The sequence below is a fragment of the Herpailurus yagouaroundi genome, unplaced genomic scaffold (assembly GCF_014898765.1).
Source record: "Herpailurus yagouaroundi ecotype Mexico unplaced genomic scaffold, PumYag 28, whole genome shotgun sequence".
Taxonomy (NCBI): Eukaryota; Metazoa; Chordata; class Mammalia; order Carnivora; family Felidae; genus Herpailurus; species Herpailurus yagouaroundi.
The window spans coordinates 161,490,762-161,505,879 of NW_024412376.1; the positions used below are offsets into that span (position 1 = coordinate 161,490,762).

The following is a 15,118-nucleotide window of genomic DNA, read 5'->3' on the forward strand; positions in this document are numbered from 1 at the left end:
CAGTGCCTTCGGCCATAAAACGGGGATGGGGCAGTGCCTGCCTCAAGGAGGTATTGGAAGGATGAACAATTGAGTTAATGCCTTCAAATCAACTAGAACGGTGCTTGGCACACAGTCAGTGCCCAACACGCATTATCTATTGTCATTGGAAGGACTAAGCTAGGGTGCATGTGCCAAATAAACACACAGGAAAATCTGGTGTTCTTTCACTTCTTGATGAGTATTTCTGTGGCTCACCATTTCCCCCTCTCCATTGTCATTCTGACCAGCTTCACTTTCATTCTCTTCCCGGGAAGCTGGACAGCCACCCAAGCATGAGCCAGTCTCTTAAACCTGTCCATCCTGATCACTCATTGCCCTCAGACTGAGGAGCACAGAGAACCACCCATTTTCAAGGGTTCATGCCTCTGCTCAGAAATCCAAGGGGCAGCTACTACCCAGACCCTCAATCTCTGCACTTTCCTGGCTTACAATCCTCAGAGAGAGGGAGACCTGGAGTTGCTCTCTTTTGCTTATTACCTTTCAGAAATCCTCCAGTCTAGATAATACACCAAATGGTCATTGTATCAGTTTTCAGTAATGCTACCTAACAAACTCCAAACCCAAGGGCTTAATAAACATTTGGTGAGCTTGTGAGTTGGAGGGTTGGCTGGGCAGTTCTGGCCTGGTCCAGGATGCACTGATGTGACCCGGGTTCATGCCTGAATCCGTGACGTCAGCAGGAAAGTATGATGATGACTTGTTGACATCGAATGGCCCTCACAAGTCTGCAGTGTCAGCTGGAGGGGGGGCAGAGCTACCAAGCCATGTGTCTCCCATCTTCCACAATCTAGGATGGTACTATTTACTTGAGTGCTTACAGCCTGAATGTCTATGTCCCTCCATCCCAATTCATATGTTGAAGCCCAAATCCCCCAGTGTGATGTTATTAGGAGGTGGGACTCCGTGATTGAGACTAGCGTCCTTCTAAGAGGAGGAAGAGACACCAGACCCCTCTACCTTTGCCATGTCATGTGTCATCTGCAAGCCAGGAAGAGGTCCCTGACCAAGAACCACATTAGTCAGCACCTTGATCTCAGACTCCCCGTCTCCAGAACTGTGAGAAATAAATGCCTGTTGTTTAACATCCTCCCGCCACCCTGCCTGCCCGTCCTTGGTATTTTGTTACAGCAACCTAAGCTGACTGAGCCCGTCGGCTACTTGACAGCACTCAGAGAGAGTTGAGGAATGTCTGCAAGTTTTCTTGAGACCTAGGCTTGAAACTGGCACAATGTCACTTCCAGTACATTCGACTGGCAGAGTGAGTCTTGATGCAGCCCAGATTCGGGCGGCAAGGAAATAGATTTTGCTACTTGATGGGAAGACCAGGGAAATTATGTTGCAAGGGCCCGGCTAAAAAAAAGGGGATGAGAATTATGGTCTCTTTTGCTATCAGTCTACCCATGTCATCAAACTCAGAAGTAGGAGTTTTAGAGTCAGAAAGATTCCAGTGTGAAATTAGCTGTGAGGTCTTGGGAAAATGACTGAATCTCCTGAAGACTCCCATTTCGTCACCTATAAGGTAAGGATAGTAATCACGCCAACTTCACATGACGGTTGTAATAGTTAAACAAGAAAAGAACCGTGAGTGTGGTGTCTAGACATATTTATCTATTAGGTATTATAGTGGTACTCAATAAACATCAGCTTCGTAGATACTTTATGTAAACTACCTTCCAGTGAACAAAACTTTTTGAGTCTCCCAAGTATTATCTATTTTACAAATGGGGATACAAAGTGACTATAAGTCTTTAGTTCAAAACTCCTGATTCCTATCTGGTACCATATCACTATCCATGATTAATGGAATCTTATATGAACCTTACTTACTAAAACTGTTCATTGAACATCCTTGCTTAAGCAGAGTAGTTGAATGCTATTTTCTGTGTTCAGCCCAACAGACGTGTTAAGCCAGGATTTTCAATAGACCTGTTTGTTGCATAGAAAACTCTGGAAAGACAGCTTTATGACATAATCACAGAAGTGGTCTCCATGGTATTTTGGCAGTCCCAAGTAGAAGCTTGGTCTCTCTTCCTTTAAACTCTGACACTGTGACTTCTTTCTGTGACACTTTAAAGTCTAGGGATAAAGGTTCTTGACTCTCTTTCAAAAAACTGAAAATGTCCTTCAATGTCTTGCAAAGACAATATTCTGTCTTATCTCCTGTAGGCCATCCTATATACGGCCACCAGAGTGATCATCTTAAAATGACTGACAAGTCATGACCAACCTTCCTTGAGCTCTCAATGGCCTATAGGATAAAAGACAAGCAGAACCCTTCACGATCTGGCCTCTGCCCACCTCCTCTGCTCAACAACACCTCCTCTGCCTGCCGTGCACTTACTGTATATTGGTGCTCTGTGTCTATTTCCTATACACATTGGTTAAAAGCATGGCTGCCTCTGCAGTTCTGGTTCTTCTACTGAATCGCATGTAACCTTGGACACGTTACTTATTTTTCTCTGGTCCCTTATCTATAGAACAGGGAAAATTGTGGTGTATAAAACAAAAATTTGAGGGGGCGTCTGGGTGGCTCAGTCGGTTAAGCGTCCGACTTCGGCTCAGGTCATGATCTTGCGGTCCATGGGTTCAAGCCCCACGTCGGGCTCTGTGCTGACAGCTCAGAGCCTGGAGCCTGTTTCAAATTCTGTGTCTCCCTCTCTCTCTGACCCTCCCCTGTTCATGCTCTCTCTGTCTCAAAAATAAATAAATGTGAAAAAAAATAAAAATAAAACAATAAAAATTTGAGAAGCTTCAAGAATTAATCGGTATAAACCACTTAGACTAGTGTCTGGAAATAACAAATATTAGGTTAGCTATTCTTACTATTATCCAACATAATCATAATGAAATGATGCAGAATCATATTTCTACTTCCAGATGTGAAATCCTGGTGCACAGAAAGATTAAATGGCAGCAATAAATGACACAGATGGTATTTGGGCCCAGGCCTCTCTGACCTCAGCACTGGGTGCTGTCCACTGTGCCAAGCTCCCTCCTGCCACCCGTCCTGTCTGAGGGAGCCACCTACTCTTCTCTGATGGTACCAAGGCATCTCTCTTCTCTGTTCCACTTGCCTGGAAACCTTGCATCCAATCTTGGTCCTCCCATGTTCAAGTCAAGTATCATTTCCTCCCTGGGAAACTGCTAACCCTCTCCACACAGGATCAGGCAACTTCCTGAGGGGTCTAAACACACCCTGCACTTTCCTCCATGGGGACGCATACTGTCCTGTGCTGCCATTACTTCCCTACCAATTTTCTATAAGATGCTTGAGGATAAAAACCAGGTCTAATTTATTCCCTTATTTCCTGAATGAATGAGTGAACCTTAGCTGTGTCCCAAGGAAGACACTAGAAAACGATAGCTCAGAGACTTCTGTAGGTAAAGGAGATGTATGGTGCCTTGGTCTGATCAATGGCCAAAGGGGTAATGTAGGCTTCACTTGTTTATCTGTATGAAGATAATAACAACACCCCTCCTGTATAATTTAATGACTTGGAGGAGGGATCAAATGAGGAAAATGAACAGGACAGCCCATGATGTCCATAGGAGATGTACACAAATGCCATGTATTCTTTTCTCCCCCTCCAGCCCTCATAGCTGATCCTAGACTCTGAATATTTTCAGATGCTTCATAAAGGATTGAAATGGAGTCTGCCCCTTGCCTACCAAAGCCATAGTGTTTATGTTGGCATCCTGCTTATAAACCAAGGAGTCCTGGCATGTTGCCCTTGACTGGGAACTTCAGTGTGGAATCAGCTCAACACAGAAACAAATCCTGGGATGGTCTCTAAGTTTCCCCCAAGTAGGCCCCTTTAGCCTTGGATTTACAGTAATAGAAGCACAGCCCTCAGGAGGGCACTGGAGGTCCAGGAGTTCAGACTGTACGTGACTCTGCTTTCTTTCTTTCTTTCTTTCTTTTTTTCCTTCTTTCTTTCTTTCTTTTTAATGTTTATTTTTGAGAGAGCACAAATGGGGCAGGGGCAGAGAGAGGGGGAAAGAGGATCCAAAAGGGCCCGTGCGCTGACAGCATCGACAGCAACTAGCCCAATATAGGGCATGAACTAACAAACCACAAGATCATGACCTGAACCGAAGCCAGACATTCAAACGACTGAGCCACGCAGGTGCCCCTCTACATGACTTTTCTACCAAAGGGCCCAGATGAGAAGCAGAAAGGAGGTGACTTGCCTCAAGACACACTTGGGCTGGAACTCTTTGAGCCTGAGGCAAGCAGGCATCCCACTATACCTGCTTCCCTCATTCTTCCCTCTTGGCAGGTAATGTCTGCAATTTCTTTATAAATATGCAAATGCGTTAACCCAGCTAGAGAATAGAGCAAGACATTAACCCAGATCCACCCCATTCCTGCTTCCTCCTCTTCCTACACTTGCTCTGTCTCCGGACAGGGCTGCCAATCCACAGGTGACGAAACAGGGAACCATCCAACAAAATGGCTCGCTGCATCACACAGGTCATCAACAGTGATGCCAAAACCAGAGCCCATGGCTTCTGACACTAGTCCGGTCCCCCCTCACCCAACGTAAACAGCACACATTTGATTTTGTGGCAGTGCCGAAGACATCCATGCCCTAATTCCCAGGGACTGTAAATGTGTTATTGTATGTGGCAAAGGGGAATTAATGTAGCAGATGGAATTGAGGTGGTTCATCAGCTGACCTTCAAATTGGGAGATTATCCTGGATTATCTGGGTGGGCCCCATGTAAGAACAGAGTCATTTAATGTGGAAGAGGGAGACGGGAGAGAGGGTCAGAGGGATGTGACCTGAGAAAACGCGACCCCATGCTGCTGACTCTAAAGATGAAAGAGAGGCCACCAGCCAATGAACAGAGTTGGCCTCTAGGAGCTGACAAGGCAAGGACACAGATTCTCCCATAAAACCTCCAGAAGGGAACACAGCCCTGCCCTCGCCTGAATTTCAACCCAGTGAAACCCATTCTGGACTTCCAACCTCCAGAACTATTAATTTTTTTTTTTAAATGTGTTTAAGCCACTGAGTTTCTGGCAATTTGTTATAGCTGCAAATAAAAATGTGATACGGTGTCTAGGTGTAACCAGCCATTTTCCAAGGCCATACCCACTGAGGAAGGACAAATGGGTCCTAACATGGAAGTGTGTGTTGGGTTCAATTCTTTCTCTACACTTACAACAGAAGGAGGCTCAGCCTCCGGACCCATTCCCTCCACCCTATTATTATTGGTGGTTCTTTGCTTTATGAAGGTGCTTCCTTTGCACCTGCTTCCCACACTGGAGCCAAAGCATCCTGTTCTCTCTACACTTAGATGCCACACTGACCACCTTGGTCTCATTGAGACACCAGAGCCCTTGATGCACCAAGGAGAATGTTCCGTCGAGTCTTCCATTCACTAGACTTTAACCCCTCTTCCCGAAGCCTCTCCTCCAGCCCCCCACGGACTCATATTGAAGAATAAATCTGCGTGGCAAATACCATCTGATTGAGGATGCCCTCAATTTCTGACCCCAGAAGCGTTTCCATTGATCAAGTATATAATACCTGGCACCTGTGTCCTTCCAGATAAGTTTATAGGGAGTTCCCTTCATTCTTCATGGGACTACGGAGTCTCAAATCCAGATGGATACATTTAGAGATGAATTTAAGACAGGTAAGAAAACCAGCAGGGACTAACTAGGTCTGTTTTTGTTCATACACACTGCAAACCAACTGTGTGCCAAATAGTTTACCTGGCACTATGCAATCATGTCATTTACGTCTCTGAGCTTCAGAGAGTTAACTCTTCCCCAACCCCACAGCCAGGAAGTAGAGTGTCTGGAATGTCAGGAACAGGGAGCCTAGACTCCATGTGTACCGAGGCTCTGACTGCCTCTCAGCTGCCCTGAGCAGATATGTCCTCTCTGGAGTTGGGAGTGGCTGTGCTGTCCTGGCGGATCCTCCCTGCCCAACCTGGGAGATAAACACAGATCTCCTCCAGAATATGACTGATCAGGTGAGGGAGGGAACAGACCCAAAGGCAGCACCGTCCCCAGGGGTTCAGGGTAGGCAGCTGACATCAGCCAGCAAGAAGAAAAAAAATCCATTTGTAAAACAGCAGAAGAAAAATTAAACGTGCAGTTCCATCATTTTATATAAAAACTCAAGAATGAAAATAAACATGGTTCCAAGTTATTTTATTCTGAATTTATTTTTAATGCCAATGACAACAAAATAGCTCTTTTATGAGTCATTTTAAAAAACAGAACACATGATTTCCTGAAATGGCATTTTACAGAAGCTTAAAGGAAACCACTGTGTGAAATGAGACAGAGTGCAGCTAACTCTGTTCACTTGGGGATCTTCCCCCACCCCGCTCCCTCAAAGGCCCTCCCCTCTTTTCTCTAGCTACCTCCCCCCCTTCTTCTTGCAACTCTCACTCTAGCTGTCATTTCCTTACGGAATTTTTCTCTGGTCTGAATACCCTCTCATTTAAATAAGATCCCCCCAGTTACCTACTCTCAAAGGACATTGTACCATTTCTTCATTGCACTTCCTGAAATTGTGATCATTATTCCGTATGTGTTTATGTGCCAGGCTCTTGGACATGTGGATGTGCAGACCCAGACAACCCTGCTATCTTGGAGCTTACAGTCTCCTTGGAGGAGCTGTATAGTTTCATTGTCTCTCTCCATCAATTATACTAAGAAGTTCAGAATTGCAGAAAACAAATGGACTTCAGGCAAGAACCATGAGAGCACATAGCAGGGAGCACAGGCTACACATGTTTTGACATTAAACATACACATAAACATCTGTGTCTCCTGTAAGACATTGTCTGTTTTGTTTGGCACACATCAGACACTCATTAAATCCTTATTGAAACACCTCATGAAATGGAAAGTAGCCACTTAAGACATGTGGGCTAGTGGCTTAGGTGACGCCTGTGGCTCCTGGTTCCAAATTGAATGCAGCAGGTCTAAAAGATAAACATTGAGACTATTACCATTAACAATCCCACAAGGCACATGCCAACTTTCATCTCTGAGATGGATTCCAGACCTAATAAAACACTTGCCATCTTTCACTTAATCGTGCTGCTGCCTGCGTTCCGCCCTGTGGACACCACCTTCTTGAAGAAATGAGCCTGGCGTGACACAAGCTTTCGTTGATGTTCTGCTTAGTCTTTGGATGGCCCTTCTTGTACTCTTCTTCAGCCTATTTCTAAGATGCTGGTCCTCCTCAGGCATCTCTATTTCCTGCCCAAAGCCCTATGTGTATCAAGCAAGAAGAAAGACCTCAAGCTGCTAAGTGGGAGTTCCTTCACCTGTTTTGCTTAATAAGCACTTGCACAGCAGACTATGTGCAGTAATGACTACATTCCAGGCACTATTCTAGATGTTTTATTAAATAATAATTCAATTAGGGTTGATACCTTCCACAACTCAAGAGTAAAGGCATGGCTGGAAACAGAATTCCAGACTCAGATCCAAGAAATGGTGGTGGGAGTGGATAACATTGAGGACGTTGGCTGCCCCCAGAAGCTCCTACAGCACCTCCTTCCTTGAGAAATTGCCAGCTTCCCATACACTAAACACTGCTGTGAGAAGCCCCCCGTCACTTCTACCCACAGTGCTACCTGTCAGCCCCTCTCTCCAGGTGCTGATCCCCACCCTATTAATCCATAACGTGCATGCAGCATCCCAAGCATACATCCCAAGTACCTCGAGCCTTCAACATCCAAAACAGGGCTACCTTCCTCCTCCCCGCGCCATCTCATACGTTCCTATAGACACATCCAACCTGGCCACAGTCCTCGGCACCTTTCTCTTCACCTGTCCAGCTTATCAATTAAAAGCCTTCCGGTTCATCTTTCTCTCCCTCCATACGTAGACAATTGTGAGAGGCTCCCCTCTGGTAGCTTTGCTTTGGGTCCCCTCTCCCTTCTCGAAATATATGCTTTCCTATACACTCCTAGATACTCCAGATACTCCAGATACTCTACTAGACGTTCTAGATACTCTCCTTCACACTTCCCCCAGATGACCTCACAGAAAATGGGTATCAGGTCATGACGTGTCCATACCTAAGATGCTTCAACAGCTTCCTTGTGTCTCCAGAACAAAACAGGGAAGTCTTCACCTGGAAGGGGCAAGATGAATATGCTCATATGTCTAGCCTTACCTTTGGCATATGCGTCTTCATACCCGTGTGCCACAGGCATCCCAAGCTGCAGGCCTTCATCTCGGCCTCATCTTCCCAGTCTCCTATGCCTCTGAATAGGCAATTCTGTCTGCATCGAATGTGTTTCCCACCTCCTCCGACTGGTTCACAGCTCCTCCTGCCCCTGACCACAGGCTGAGACAGTATAGGATAGCAGCTAAGTGGATGAGCCAATCTACCTGGATTCAACTCTCAGCTCACACACCTCTATGCTCCCTCAGCTTTTCCATGCCTCAGTGTGCCCATCTATAAAATGAAGACTATAGTAATCTACTAGAGATAGGCTAACTCGCAGAGTTATTGTGAGGACCAAAAGAGCTAATATAGGCAAAGCCCTAATTATGGTGGCCCATGGCAAGCAAGGTGTGAGCTTTTATTATGATCAACTCCTGCATATTACCAGCTTCACCCCAACACCCCTTGTGCGTATCTCTTGTTTGTTCATTTGCCAAACAATTTGTTTATTTTTGGTCTTTCACCTCACTGTAAGTTCCTTGAGAGGCAGGGATGGGTTTTGATTCATCCTGCTGACATCTAGCATAGAACATGGCAAGGGCAAGCAGCCTTTGGAAATTTACAGTACTAACAAGTAATGACAGTTTTGTTTTGTTTTGTTTTGTTTTTAAGTAATGACAGTTTTTATCTGTGCCCTTGCACACCCAACCTGGTACAGAGGGGCCAGGACACGTCATTTAACATAGGACATTCAACCGCACTGGCAAAGAAAAGGCAAGTCTTAAGGAGAGGATTGAAGTTTATGTCTACCGACAATAGATGCCACTGAGCCTGAAACAGACAATGTCTGCTTGCAAAATCTGTAGCGTGATTTTAAGCATTTCCTGGTCAAAGTATTGGCAAAAAGGTAAAACAAATATATCTTATTCACGTCCAGAAAAGTTGGATGGTGATAGCCCCATGGAATCTTCATGTTACAAATGGAAGAATTAATCGAGGGCTTAGAGAAATGTGAACTAGGAAAAGGGGAGAGCTGCTAAGACCTCTTACATGTGCGAAAGATGATCACCATTTTCCACCAGGTTGAAATCATCTCAATCTGCTGAAGCATTTTAGGCAGTAAAACAGTTGAATGATACGATTTCTAAATGCAAAGCTTCTGTGTAATTATAGATACGCCATGCATACATTCTGCCATGACACTTGCATATTCCTGTTTGCATTGCTTACACAAAACCATGTTTCTTTTACTTTATGAAAGACAGAGATTTTTCAGGTAACTGTCCTCAACCCACGCTTGTTGTCTCACCAGCTCCAGTAAGAGTCTAAATTCCTTTTTTCACCCCTGGATATGGAGCAATATACATGACTTGGAGTCATGAGGTCTGAGCTCCAGCATGGTCACGGCATTCAAGCTGCATGATTAACAGGTCTCTTCACTTCGCTGAGTCTCGAGGTTTCTTATCTGTAAAATTAAAAATAGCATCTACATCACAAGTCAGGTTCTGAGGTTTGAATGAGATAAAAAGTGTTAAATTTTGGGAGACTGTGAAGCACTGTGGATGTATAATAGGAACCCACCTATGTGTCTCAGGCAAAATAATGGATAATTCCAGGGTCTCTGTAAAATCACCATGAACATTTCTTTGGCTTTGGAGTTGGACAGGCTTGGATTCCTTTCCAGATTTCCTAGATATCTTTAACCACAGTGAGTTCTGTTTCCTGTAGAATGACCTGCAGTGCCCTGTAGCATAATCATATCAATCGCAAAGTTTTTACTGAGCATTTATGATGTTGGATGTGTTACATCGACTATCTCAGTTCTTTACCACCTTCTTTACCTTCTTTACCCACAATTCTCACCTTCTTTACCCACAAAGGCAACACCTTCACCTCCACCTCAGTCCTTTGTCAAATCTGTTGCTTCTCTAATTCCTATCGAAATGCAAATATTTTATACATAAATGCATTAGTCAGGGTTCTCCATAGATAGATAGATAGATGATAAGAAATTGGTTTGTGTGGTTACAGAGGCTAAGAAAACTCTCAAGAGACAGACCCAGAGGAGTCAAGGTGGAGTTCAATACTGAATCTAAAGGCCTGAAGACCCGGAGAGCATATGGCTTAAGTTCCAGTTTGAAAGTTGGCAGGCTTGAGACGAAAGCACAGCCAATGTTTCAGTCCGTGTCCAAAGGCTGGAAAAGACCAATGTCCCAGATCAAACAGTCAAACCAAGAGTTCCCCCTCACTCAGCCTTTCTGTTCTATTCAATTCTTCAAATGATTAGATGAGGCCCACCCACTTTGGGAAGAACAATCTGCTTTAGTCAGTCTACTGATTTCCACATTAATCTCATACAGAAACACCCTCATAGATACACCCAGAATAATGTTTGGTCAAACATCTGGGCACTTCATGCCCCATTCAAATTGACATATAAAATTAACTATCTCATCACAACTTATGTTGAATAATGCTCCCTGACCTTTCCTTGCAGATTTTAGTTAGAAGGTGGAAACATCTGAGAAATATGAGGATTTGAGAAGGTGCTCCATCAAGGGACAGGTGGGTCTAAGTGTGGGAGAAAAAGCAGGGAATACCAAGTACAAAATTAGCTTAACAGATTTTCAGAAATATAATCAAACCTGTCATATATATTGTCATGCTTTATTTTTCCATTAGTAATCTATTCATATATGTATGTATTCACTTTTCAACTAACATTTACTGAGGGCATAATATAGTCTAGGTATTATACAGGTACAAGGGCCCAAACAATCAACTAAAGTATGAAGCTTTCCCTCAAAGCACCTCTGGAAGCTGAACCCATGTTTTCAAATTTCTTCAGAATGATATGTTCATGAAACTCTGGACCTGTTGGTTTAGAATTTGCCTTAAATCTTATGTAGTTCACCCACCACCACGAGTGACACCCCCATCTTCACCATGGAATTACAACTTCTAGTCCTATCTGCACAGTCTGGGGTCTCACAACCCACCAACCAAGTCAATTTTCCTTTCTTTTTCTGCTCTGCTAAAGGTATTATTCTGAGTGGGGGGGAAAAATGCCTATTTCAGCTTTTATCCCCACAGTCCTATTGATATCACACAAATCAACACAAAACCATCAATAATTCCATAGATGCATATACTGTTGCTGGCTTCTTGTCCCAGTTTAATCACCATGATGATGAGCTGACGATGACAACTTAATGACAATTTCTTAAATTCTTATCCTGTGCTATGCCCTTTTATAATTAGCCTCATGTTATTCTCACAACCCACAAAGGCTAAAACAAAGTGTCCAGTGTCCAAATAAGTGGACCAAAACTTGGGCACAATGAATAGTTTGCTTAATGTTCCCGAGATAGTGAAGAGCCAAGTTGGGTTTGGAAGCCATTTATGTATGACATCCTAGTCCATTCTTCACCTGCCACAGTAGGTAGTTTTGATGAAAAGGAAGCTAGAAAAGAGAAAATTGAAAGCAAATGTACCCTGTACATACCCAGTTGCCTTGCTTGCTACGTGAAGAATGTGTTCAAGTATGAGAAGCCACGCTTGTTGGACCCTTGAACTTTGAGGGTGAATTATTTGGGAGAAGTAGGTAATAATTATTTTCTCCCTCACAAGTTCATTCATGGCTGAAATTTTGTTTTCACGACCCTAACACTTGCAAAGACTATCAGTCGTTTCTTTTGCTCACAAAGAGAAATTTCCTGGCCACTCCCACACTAACTCTGTAGGGACTTTCTTAATTCAGTTGTGCAGACCTTTAGAAGATTGTCTTAGTTTTGCCCAAACCTCCACCTCCCCAGATTTTAGATGTTAAATAAATCATACTAAGACACAGCAATTCCTCATGGGTAACTTTGGGATGGAATCAGGCACAAGGCCAATCCAATGTCACTGAGATTACTGCCCTGAACCTATGTGGTAGCCTCTGGTGACTTCAGGTACATACCTGACCTTTCTTGAATGGGCTTTAAGATTTCTTTTGCAGTCATGTGTGTCTGGAATTGTTCACCTGTGGCAGGAAATGTATCATAGTTTGGAAGATGAGAGGTGGGTTTGCAAGCCATAGCTGTACATTTCTTAGTTGTTCCAAGCAAATAAGATGTTGAGGGCACATACCCCATCCTTCTTCCTCATTTTACCCTAGACTGGAACACTGGAACATCACAATTCTGAGACTGTCATGTGCATGAGAATCACCAGCGGGACCTTTTTGGAATGCACAGCACTAGATCTAAAACCCAGAGATTTTAATCATAGGTCTGGAATGGGTCCCTGGAATCTGTATTTTTAACAAGTGTCCCAGGTGATTCAGAGAAAATCCTATAAAACCAACCACAGGAGAAACTTGTCTTAACCTGGCTCCCCCAGAAAAACAGAGTTTAAAGCATTACTAGAAAATTTGATCTTAGGGAAACTGGGAGGAAGGCAAATGGGAACGTGAGGTTAGGAAGGAGACCCAATGTGATATGATGGCACTGAGCTGGCTCAGCATTTTGTACCATGCCAAAGTAAGTGTTCCATCCCACTATCACATGGTGCTATCTTCCTAAGGTCCTCAAAAACTATTGAGCCTTTGACAGTCCTCTGGAGGGGCATGAAAGGGAAAAGCTTATCTGCCAGCTTATATTTCCCAATATTCCCAATGGTATTTAACTCTCTTGTGCTTCCATTTGGGTTCTGCATAGGCTCAAGTGAGTACTGCAGTACCACATGCTTCAGAGGCAAGTGAGGTGCTCAGAATTGGAGGTGAGAGGCTCAAGGGGTGAATATCAGGTTACGTGCTGGCAGACCATGAAGTAGATATAGAGTAAGTGCAGTAGAGGTGGCCGATGAGGCTCAGGTAGAATGTGACTGTAGCTAGAGTTGGGTCCTGACAGATGGCCTAAAGGACCTGTGGCGGCACATAAAAACCATCCAATACAGAGACCAGGGTCAAGTTCCACCTTACTCCACCTACCTGGAGGACAAAGTCAATGGACCAGGACAAAATGGAGTCCTCAAAGATAACTAAGAGAACTGAGCTCCGTATGAGCTATTAAATGAAATGCTGAGCTGAAAACTCCCCTCTTCTCTCCTCACCACACTCATCCCCACTTTGGACAAGATGGACTGGAGAACCACATGCCTGGAAAGTGGCCCTGGACCAGGCTTGGAGGAAGAAGGAAAAGAGCCTTGAGAATGTGACTTGGGGAGAGGGCTTTATTGCCCCCTTTTATCTCCTACCTCTGTCACAATAAAATCCAGAAGGCCCCACAGAGCTGGTATGAGTACAAAGAGAGGTAGGCAGGGAACAGGACGTGTAGTTTAGTCTGGGAGGAAAAGCAGAGCAAGGAACGGTTTTGGGTTGGCCAGGTATGAGTTGGGTCAAGCCTGGACCCATCTGCTTTCTGGTTTTGTAATACTGAAACTCTCAGAGATTCAATCTCCTTCTTTTTAAAATGGGGGTGATGGGGAGCCTGGGTGGCTCAGTCAGTTGAGTGTGACTTGGGCTCAGGTCGTGGTCTCACAGTTTGTGAGTTCGAGCCCCACGTCGGGCTTGATGCTGTCGGCACAGAGCCCACTTCAGATCCTTTGTGCCCCTCTGTCTGCCCCTCCCCTGTTTGTGCTCTCTGTCTCTCTCTCTCTCTCTCAAAAATAAATAAATATTTAAAAAATTTTAAATAATAACAATAAAAAAATAAAACAGGGGTGATGCCCACCTTGAGAAACAGTGCAAGTGCTTACCCAATTCAACATGAGCATAGTACCTGGGACTATACAGGTATCCAAACAGTGTGAGTGAACTTATTCCTTACCTTCTTCTCCAAGGTGCAGACCAGCAGTGTGAATGTAGGCTGAAGGCTCGCACTCGGTCCCACCTACTTGGATAAAAATCCAATGGACTTTGGCAATCTCGCACGGTCAGCAAAAGAAGGTTTATTGCACTGTGTTTATGCTGTCGGTGCTTGTGCTCCTCGAAAGGCTGATGTAGCAATTGTAGGGTCCTGGAAGATGACTCCGGGATGGTTTCCCCACATCCCCTGTAACCAAGAGCAAAGGCTGAAGGAGCTGGTACAGCATGTCATGAAGACCAGGCAGTCTTTCTGTTGGAAGGCCTAGAAGAGTTGAATACATTATCTCAAAGGCTAACTAAAGAGAAATTATAGCTGCTGGTCATAAGATCGAGGACCACCAGCATTTAAAGCCATGGTTTCTCTCTCTCTACAACACATGAAAATGGCCTATCATATTTGTATTCCTGAAAAACCTCAGATCATTTCTTTATTTACTTATTTATTGTATAATTTGTTGTCAAATTGGTTTCCATACAACACCCAGTGCTCATCCCAACAGGTGCCCTCCTCCATGCCCATCACCCCCTTTCTTCTCTCCCCCACCCCCCATCCACCCTCAGTTTGTTCTCAGTATTTAAGAGTCTCTTATGGTTTGCCTCCTTCCCTCTCTATAACATTTCCCCCCCTCCCCCTCCCCCTGGTCTTCTGTTAAGTTTCTCAGGATCCACATATGAGTGAAAACATATGGTAGCTGTCTTTCTCTGCCTGACTTATGTCACTTACCATAATACTCTCCAGTTCCATCAGATCATTTATTTAGAATCACATTATGGGGGCACCTGAGTGGCTCAGTCAATTAGGCGTTCAACTTCGGCTCAGGTCATGATCTCACGGTTCATGAGTTTGAGGCCTGCGTCGGGCTCTGTACTAACAGCTCAGAACCTGAAGCCTGCTTCGGATTCTCTGTCTCCCTCGCTCTCTCCCTCTGCCTCTCCCTCACACATGCTCTGTCTCTTTCAAAAGTAAATAAACATTAAAAAGAAAGAAAGAAAGAAAATCATATTATGAAAACTTTGTTTCAACGAGGATAAAAAGGGGTTTGGAACTAGGTCTTACAGTAGGAAAATTGTTTTTCAA

General features: G+C 44.3%; 1 long non-coding RNA gene across 1 annotated transcript; it reads right to left on the reverse strand.

Moving 5' to 3' along the window:
* Positions 1 to 6,437: 6,437 nt before the first annotated feature.
* On the reverse strand, positions 6,438 to 10,129 carry LOC121038337 (uncharacterized). The gene is made up of 4 exons (XR_005794303.1): positions 10,056 to 10,129; positions 9,774 to 9,936; positions 9,502 to 9,657; positions 6,438 to 8,372 (listed from the first exon to the last, which is right to left on the reverse strand). It is a non-coding gene; the product is annotated as an uncharacterized LOC121038337 (long non-coding RNA).
* Positions 10,130 to 15,118: the final 4,989 nt, after the last annotated feature.